The sequence below is a fragment of the Heptranchias perlo genome, chromosome 20, assembly GCF_035084215.1.
Source record: "Heptranchias perlo isolate sHepPer1 chromosome 20, sHepPer1.hap1, whole genome shotgun sequence".
NCBI lineage: Eukaryota > Metazoa > Chordata > Chondrichthyes > Hexanchiformes > Hexanchidae > Heptranchias > Heptranchias perlo.
The window spans coordinates 11487496-11495931 of record NC_090344.1 but is presented as its reverse complement, the minus strand read 5'-3'; the positions used below and the strand labels follow the sequence as shown (position 1 = coordinate 11495931).

Below are 8436 nucleotides of genomic sequence, written 5' to 3'. Positions count from 1 at the left end.
CAAAGTCTTGTATTTATAAAGCGCTTTTCACGACCTCAAGACTTCCCAAAGCGCTTTGCAGCCAATGAAGTATTTTTGAAGTGTCGTCACTGTTATACTTGTGGGAGAGTGGATAATCTGCGGATGCCGAGACAGACAACAATGTAGCTTGAGAGCAATTAATTCTGCAAAGTCTCACTTGATAATACAACTCGCACATTCGAAACGAATGTGGTAAATAGAGGCTAATATTGTTGATATGAAATAGTTAATGTACGTCTTCACATTGCCGTACATCGGAATAGAAAAAAGTGATAGGATGTAGAGAATGGTGGCCGATCGGCTGTGGGTGGCACAGAATTCTGCATTGGTTGCACCCCTCTGTTGTCAGTGGCTCGTTGGTCTTCGGGTATGATATCTCGCTTTGGGGATTTGCTCATTGTTATGTGAGAGATCCCAGACGAGCCCTGCGGTGTTACCATTTTTAGTTCAAAATCACGAATTGGCTTCTCACGTCTTGTCAGCGGTGTGGTCGGCAGGATTGTCTTAATTCCAGTGCATGGAGGACAGAATGCAGAGGTTCTGTCGACGACAACACACATGGAGAAAGGAAAATGTCTCAAGATGGTGTTCAAATTGAAGCTGAATGTAAACCTTTCCGAATTCACATGACCTCATGAATGGAGAATGAAAAATGCTCCTCTATTGAGCGGTGATCGAACCCGCGCCTCCCGCGCAGACAGCAAGAATTTGATCACTGAAACAACAAAGTCCGCACAGCAGCCGGCGGTATGCGCTCAGTTCGAAACCTGTCGAAAAGAACATACAGTCTCAGAGTTCTCCTGTCATCACCTTCTTCATTCTCTTCTGCAGCCGTGTCGGATTTGTCGCTTGCAGCAGCGATGACCCAATGATTTAGGCGTTAGACTTGCAATGTGATTTTCCTCCCCAGCTTCGACGCAACACACGTGGAGAATGGAAAATGTCTCGAAATGGTGCGCAGATTGAAGCTGAGGGCGAATGTCGCACAATTCACGCGATCTTATGAATGGAGAATGAAAATAATCCTAAACGAACCGGAAATCGAACCCCGGTTTCTCACGTGATAAATGAGAATTCTATCACCGAGACAGCAAAGTCAGCACATTAACAAGCTGTAAGTTTCCGGTTGGAAACCTGTCTGAGAGAACAAAGTGTCACAGATCTCGTGTGATAACCCTACGCATTCTGATTTATAGCTGTGCATCATTGATGTTTGCAGCTGCGATGGCCGAGTGGTTAAGGCGTTGGACTTGAAATCCAATGGGGTTTCCCTGCACAGGTTCGAATCCTGTTCGCAGCGCTACTTTTTAAAGTTTGTTCAGTGTTCAAATTAATATGAACTTGAACGAACGGACCTTGTTCGCTCCCTCAGAGAGGTGCTCCATCGCCAACGACGCTTTTAACTCGGAGCCCAATGATCTCTTGCAAAATTGCAAGACACGTGAAGGAATCTCTCCCAAGCTCCATTCTAAATTCTGCTCGTTCGCAGAACTTGACATTTACACAATTTATTTCTATGTTTTAATCTCTCCATGTCTCTGTCTCTTGACTTTGCCTGTTTTCTCCTGATGGACTTCTCAGGCATCGTGAACAGCGAAGAATGATGGAACCTGCAACACCAGCAGAGAAGGGTAAAGATGGAAAGACTGAGACGGTAGGAAAAGAAAAGGTGCAACCCAGCTGATGAATTCGTAATTAATGTCCACAAATTTATGTTTCTTCCCCTCACAATGAAAAAATCAGCAATTTGAGTACAGTACACTTATGGTAGAGTGTATAATATGCGGATGTTGAGACCGACAATCGAACCATTGCCGTGTTGATGAAAGCGCCGAATCCTAAACACTAAACCCCAAGGAAACGCTGAAAATTCTTTGCTGCGAACAAGCAGAGCAACGCGGCCTTTCCGACTTGGCCCTTTGTAATTCAGGTCATTTTCCTGCCAGACAAACTGCTCGCACAAAATGGCATTTTCTGTTCGAAATAATATCGCGACAGAGGTGATGTTCAGGCAATGACATCACCAAGTGCAAGTTGGCATGTACATGAAATGGAAAGTGAGGTAAAATACGACCACAAGCTGCTGATGGACATGTTTCCATTTCCAAAATTCACGCAATGAATGCAGGTCCTTGGAAAACTGCAAGGCCACGCAGGTCCATCATGAATCATTTGAAGCAACTGGCAGTTTAAAGTGGCATCTCCTGATGCTTCTGTGGGGAGTGAGAGAGAGGCACTGTCGGTATTTGCGTGCAGTTTGATTTTGCACAGAACTGCACAGAGAAACAGCAAATATACCGGGGCTGTGAGATGTTCTATATTATTGATATTTCACCACAGGAATATCCGCAGTCAGAAGCTGAAAAGAAGGAGAGATAAGAGGCCTGAGAATAAACACAGAGCTGAATGAATCATGAAAGAGCGAAAGAAAAAATAATGTCATCAGTTCCAATTTGTCTCGTGCGCAATCTTGGGAGCTCCCCAATGGCCTGGTGGTGAGAATTCGGTAGTCTTACCGCCGCGAGGTTCGATTCCCAGTTCGGGAATTAACTTTAAAAAGAGTTATGAACTTATTAAATTAATTACATGAATCTAATTAAATCCTGTTCGTAGTTGAATCCCTGTTTTAATCACCATGAATCAATCGATAACTTTCTATTTCAGACTGAAGGCGATGTTGACGTGGTTACCGAGAGACAGTCAAAACTTTAATAAGATTTTATGCTTTGAATGTGATGATTTTTTTTCATTTTATAGACTGCATCTTAAGAGTGGGATTAAAAACGCAGTGGAGCCGTTGTTAAATTTAACATTAACTGGCAATTGTCGCTGTTTATCACAGGAGCGCCCGAACTGGTTCTCCGATCAAGATGAAAGTAACGCAACGAGGAACATCTGATACAACACGAAAGGCATCGGGTTATGACAAAAATCCCCACCGTTTTGCTTTTCCAAAATAAAGGGTGTGAAATTGATTCTCTGAACATAGGAACAGTCTGGTCTCACTCACTACAGAAATCTCCATGTCACAGCGAACCAGCTCTCCTGCTGCGAATGCGGCCTCCCTTCGGGCCTTTCGGGGGCTTGTCTGTCAAGGAGAATTGTAATTACCGTGAAGCCAATGTTCCATTCCTTTATATGTTTCATGTGCCTGATTCCCGACCGCAGGTCAAATGGTAGAATATCAGCCCTGCTCAGCTGGCAATGATTCCGGTACATTTTCTTGATTCCAAAACATGCGTTGAAACCCTGGAACTTTGAGGCGATGAATCCTGAGGAAAAATAAAATAAGGGCTCGAACCATCAAACTTTCACGCTAAGGGATAACACCGCCGAGAAGAGGTGAATAGATCACCTGCTAAACCAATAATTCACTGGGCTAAACTTTGAGATTGCAGCGACCAATGTAACAACTGTCCACAGTCAGTGAAAAATGAATGATTAAAGCTTGTAGGAGTGAAAATCCAACCAGCCAGTCTTCACTCTGAAACCAGCAACTATGAAGAAAAACATTCCGGAGAAATACTCGATTTCAGTGCGGCGACACTGGGCCAGAGTAAAGTTCATTCAATATAATTGCCGAGTGGCTGGAGGGTGGATTTGGAACTCCTGACCGATTGCACCATGCATTTTCCAGATCTGCTTGGATCACCAATCCCTTCAGTTCATCACTTAGAGGGACAATTCGATTCTTGGTTTATTTTTCCTGACGATTGATGAAATTTTACAAATTGGAAGCGATCAATATCAAAGCTAAACACGTCACCGACATGCTCACAGATACAAAGCGGCCACACTCTGCTTCAATGAGATGAAAGTCAAGAGCGATTTCACGGTCGAATGCAATGGCTAACACAATTCATTCAACGAAAGTTCAGGTCGTTGAGGTGCCTTTAAAGTCCTGATTGTTTCTATTGGACTTCTTCCCAAAGCATTTGAGATTCACGTGGGACGATTTGGGGACGTTATTTTCTTTTGTGCAAAAGTTTCAACTGCAGTTCAAGATCAAAATTACTGGGTCGACAGTTGTTCACAATTGATCGGTGCTGGGACCACTGCTGTTCACAATTTATCGGTGCTGGGACCACGGTTGTTCACAATTTATCGATGCTGGCACAACTGTTGTTCACAATATATCAGTGATGGGACCACTGTTGTTAACACTTTATCAGTGGTGGGACCACTGTTGTTCACAATTTATCGGTGCTGGGACGACTTTTGTTCAAAATTTACATTCATGATTTGGACACGGGAATTGGAAGTACAATTTCAAAACTTAGGGACGACACCTAATTGCGAGCTGTAGTTAATACAAAGAAAAATGCGAATAATAAAGGAAGACATTAGTAAATTTGCAGAATGGGCGTGTAAATGGCAAATTAATTACAATATTTGTTATATACTCCCTTGCCTTTTTGCCCCCCCCCCCCACTAAATGCATTACCTCACATTTCTTCAGATTGAATTGCATTTGCCACTTCTCTTTCCACCTGTCTGCTCTATGGATATCTTCCTGCAGTCGACAGCTTTCCTCCTCACTCTCAACCACAGGAACAATTTTTGTATCATCTGCAATTTTCTTCATCATGCCACCTACATTTAAGTCTAAATCAATGATATGTACCATGAAAAGCAGGGACCGAGTACGAAGCCGCATGGAACCCCACTCGAAACAGCCTTCCAGTCACAAAAGCACCCGTCGACCACAACCGCTTGCTTCCTGCCACTCAGCCAATTTTGGATTCAACTTGCCAATGTCCCTTGGATCCAATGGGCTTTTACATTTTTGACAAATCTGCCCTGTAGGACTTTGTCAAAAGCCTCGTTAAAATCCATGTTGACTCCATCAATCGCGATACCCTCATCGATCCTCCTTGATACCTCCTCAAATAATTCAATTCAAACGACCATCCCTTAACAAATCCACGCTGACTGTCCTTGATTAATCCGTGCCTTTCTAAATGACGATTCATACTTCAGCTCGAGTTTAGGCCGACTGGCCTGTATTTACTCGATCTATCCCTGTCTCCCTTTTTCAACAATGGTACAACGTTAGCAATCCTCAAATCCTCCTGCACGACACCTTTTGCCTGGGTGGATTGGAAAATGATGGTCAGAGCCTCCGCTATTTCCTTCCTTGATTCTGTTAACATCCTGGGATATATTTCATCTGGGCCTGCAGATTCAGGTCGAGCGATTTGAGGACTTCTTTTTCCTCTTTGCAAACGTTTGTCCCGCAGGTCAAGATCACAAGTCTTGGTCCAAATTGGGATGTCTTCCGGCTTTGAACCTCAAATCGTGAATTATACCCCGATCCCAACGAGCCGAGAAACAAGAACGTGTCCTCAAATTAACGTGTTACAGACACATTCTCTGAGAGGTCTGTCTGTGGAATGAAAGGGCGTTTTTGAACAGTCATTCTGTTATCCGTTTCCTCCTGAAACCTGAACAAATACGAACACCACATTGTTATTTTGTTGCTTTATTCCAAAAATTAGGTAAAATAACGAGCTGCACAAGGCACTGTTGGGAGTTGAACCCAAGATCTCCTGTTTATTGGACAGATGCTTTAACCAACTAAGCCACAGCGCCAATTGATGAGATTATGCCCCAACTCCTTTCACAAATATCTATCAGCGACACTTCAATGTTGGGGGTTCAGGCCGTTTTGTCTCTGTCCATTTCGCTTGTCCGTTCACCTGTGCATCCCGACACTGACTGCATTTCGCGCTGAGTTTATCTTTGTGTATCCTTCAGTGCGTTGATACATGGATGATTATGTGTGATTTTATTTGTGACATTGAATAAATCAGAGCTTCAGACAATTCTCGCTCTGACATTGGAGAACTATTGAGCCGAACTTTACAGCGGAGTGTTGTTTATTGTGGTGCTGAAACTAAAAAAATCGTAAGAGGAGCAAAAAGGGAAAAGGAGACAAACTTATGAGGGGAAATGAGGACAACTCTCAAGGTTTTTACGAGCATATTAAGAGAAAGAAGGGCGGCTGAGAGTAATGTGGGCTGCTTGAAGACAGATGGAGGTGATATTGTAATTGAAAATCAGGAAATGGCAGAGTTGCTAAATTTTTACTTTGCATCGGTCGTCACAGAAATGGATGACGGTAACATACCAGAGACACGAGGAAAACTGTTAATAAATCAAGGGGATTCAGTACAAGTAAAATGATGGCAATGGAGAAAATGAGGAGGCGAACGATAGACAAATCTCCAGGACCTGATGGTTTCCACCCCAGGGGATAAAAAGGAACAGGTGAGGAAATTGTACATGCTTTAGTCATGATCGATCAAAACTCTCTTGATTTAGGAATTGTTATTTAACGAAGCGCATCCTGATTGGAGGCTTGTGTTTGAGAAAGATCTCGAAGTGATAATTGAGAACAATTTTACAACACCAAGTTATAGTCCAACAAATTTATTTTAAATTTGGAATTTAAAATAAATTTGTTGGACGATAACTTGGTGTTGTAAAATTGTTTACAATTGTCAACCCCAGTCCATCACCGGCATCTCCACATCATAATAATTGAGAGACCGAAAATAAAGCTGTTTGGCAGGAGCGCTGATGCTGTCGGTTGTTCGCTGCTCTCGTGTTCCACAATTGTTAAGCGTGCGTTACTTATTTATAGCAGTATGGGCTCCAGAAATGACCAGGTTGTGAGTTCGAGCGTCTTCTAAAACAATCAAACCTTTTACTCCGAACATTTTGATCGGAGTTCAAGGTAGAAATGGTATCTTCCATAACGCAACATGTTAACAACCAGTCGTTTTTACAATACGCTCTTGTGGGACAAACGTATGGAGGTCAACAATCGACTTCTTAGTTTTCCCATGTGGGAATTTGGGTTCCTCTGGCCTACCGTCTTTCAATAGCAAGTGCTAGTTTACTTGTTCATAGTGGGAGAGGGGGCTTTTAGCGGCAGCTCATATGGCAAAGGGGCCGGTACAAGATCTTTAAATCTAAAGAACCAAACACACAATTCTTCTTTTCTTTAAACCGATATTCATCGGTTGGAAGTTTCGTGTTGGGAAAATTTGGAAGAGAAATATGCTGCCTGGTTTCACTGTGTCACGGGTGAAATTATTCAGCTTACAGATGTTAATCCACTGAAAGGTCGAGAGGCCTTTTTCAACTCCCGTGTGGGACAAGTTCAGCTTTTGAGCCGCTGGATAAAGTACTATTTTAATTGCTGCTAACGAATGACACGACATTTGGCACAAACAAGAAGAATTGTAAACTCACGAGTTCACTGTTCATGTTTCTTACCTCTTGTTCAACAGAAACAAGGATTCTCCTCAACACGTTGCTGAGAATTTTATCAAACGGACCTCCCCCTCGTTCGACGACTGCAGCGATAATTCAGAGATCTCCCATGAATATGTACGATGGGAGCTTATGTAGTATCGAGCCTGGGTAGCTCAGTCGGTAGAGTATCAGACTTTTAAAGTGGGCAGTGAGCTGAAGGTCCAGCGTTTAACTCCCTGTCCAGGCTCCAAATTTCGGAACAGCTGGCAAGCTGTGACTTTGTAGGGGGACCTGAGATGTGTTGTCAAAGTTTCGATAGTATCTTGTTTCCCAGGGATGGGCAGTAATGCGCCGTCTGAGGCGGTTCCCGATCAGGAATTCAACTTTACTGTATTAGTTCACTGTATTAATTTCGCAAAACTTATTCAACTCTGTAAAAAAGACGAATACTTGTTCAAATCGCCATTGATCAACCAGTAACTTTCTGTTTCCGGCTGAAAGAAATGCTGACTTTTTTTATGCGTTAATTCACCAGGCCGAATTTAGGGAGTTCAGAGGAGAAGTGAAAAAGGAAATGAGAGGCAAAGAGAAATATGACTATAGACTGACGGCCAACATAAAAGGGAATCCAAAAGACTTCGACAGGCATGCAAACAGTAAACGGGTAGTCAGAGGAGGGGTGAGGCCGATTCGGCACGAAAAAGGAGATCTACTCATGGAGGCAGAGGGGATGGCCTGGGTACCAAATGAGTACTTTGCATCTGTCTTTACCAAGAAGCTGCTGCCAGAGTCTCAGCAAAGGAAGTTATCGTTGAGATACTGGATGGTCTAAAAATTGATAAGGAAGAGGCACTTGAACGGCTGTCTGTACTTAAAGTAGATAAGCCACCCGGTCCGGATGGGATGCATGCTCAGTTGCTGAGGGAAGTAAGGGTGGAAATTGCAGAGGTGCTGCCCATAATCTACCAACATCCTTAGATATGTGGGTGGTGCCAGAGGACTGGAAAATTGCAAAGGTTACACCCTTGTCCAAAAAAGGGTGTACGGCTAATCCCAGCAATTATAGGCCAGTCAGTTTAACCTCAGTGGTGGGGAAACGTTTAGAAACGATAACCCGGGACAGAATTAACAGCCACTTGGACGAGGGTGGAT

The 8436-nt window shown here is 43.2% G+C and overlaps 2 non-coding genes across 2 annotated transcripts; one reads left to right on the top strand and one right to left on the bottom strand.

Moving 5' to 3' along the window:
- The first annotated feature begins 1239 nt into the window (after positions 1 to 1239).
- trnas-uga (transfer RNA serine (anticodon UGA)) lies at positions 1240 to 1321 on the top strand. Its single transcript has one exon. It is a non-coding gene; the product is annotated as a tRNA-Ser (tRNA).
- Positions 1322 to 5539: 4218 nt separating this feature from the next.
- On the bottom strand, positions 5540 to 5613 carry trnai-aau (transfer RNA isoleucine (anticodon AAU)). Its single transcript has one exon. It is a non-coding gene; the product is annotated as a tRNA-Ile (tRNA).
- Positions 5614 to 8436: the final 2823 nt, after the last annotated feature.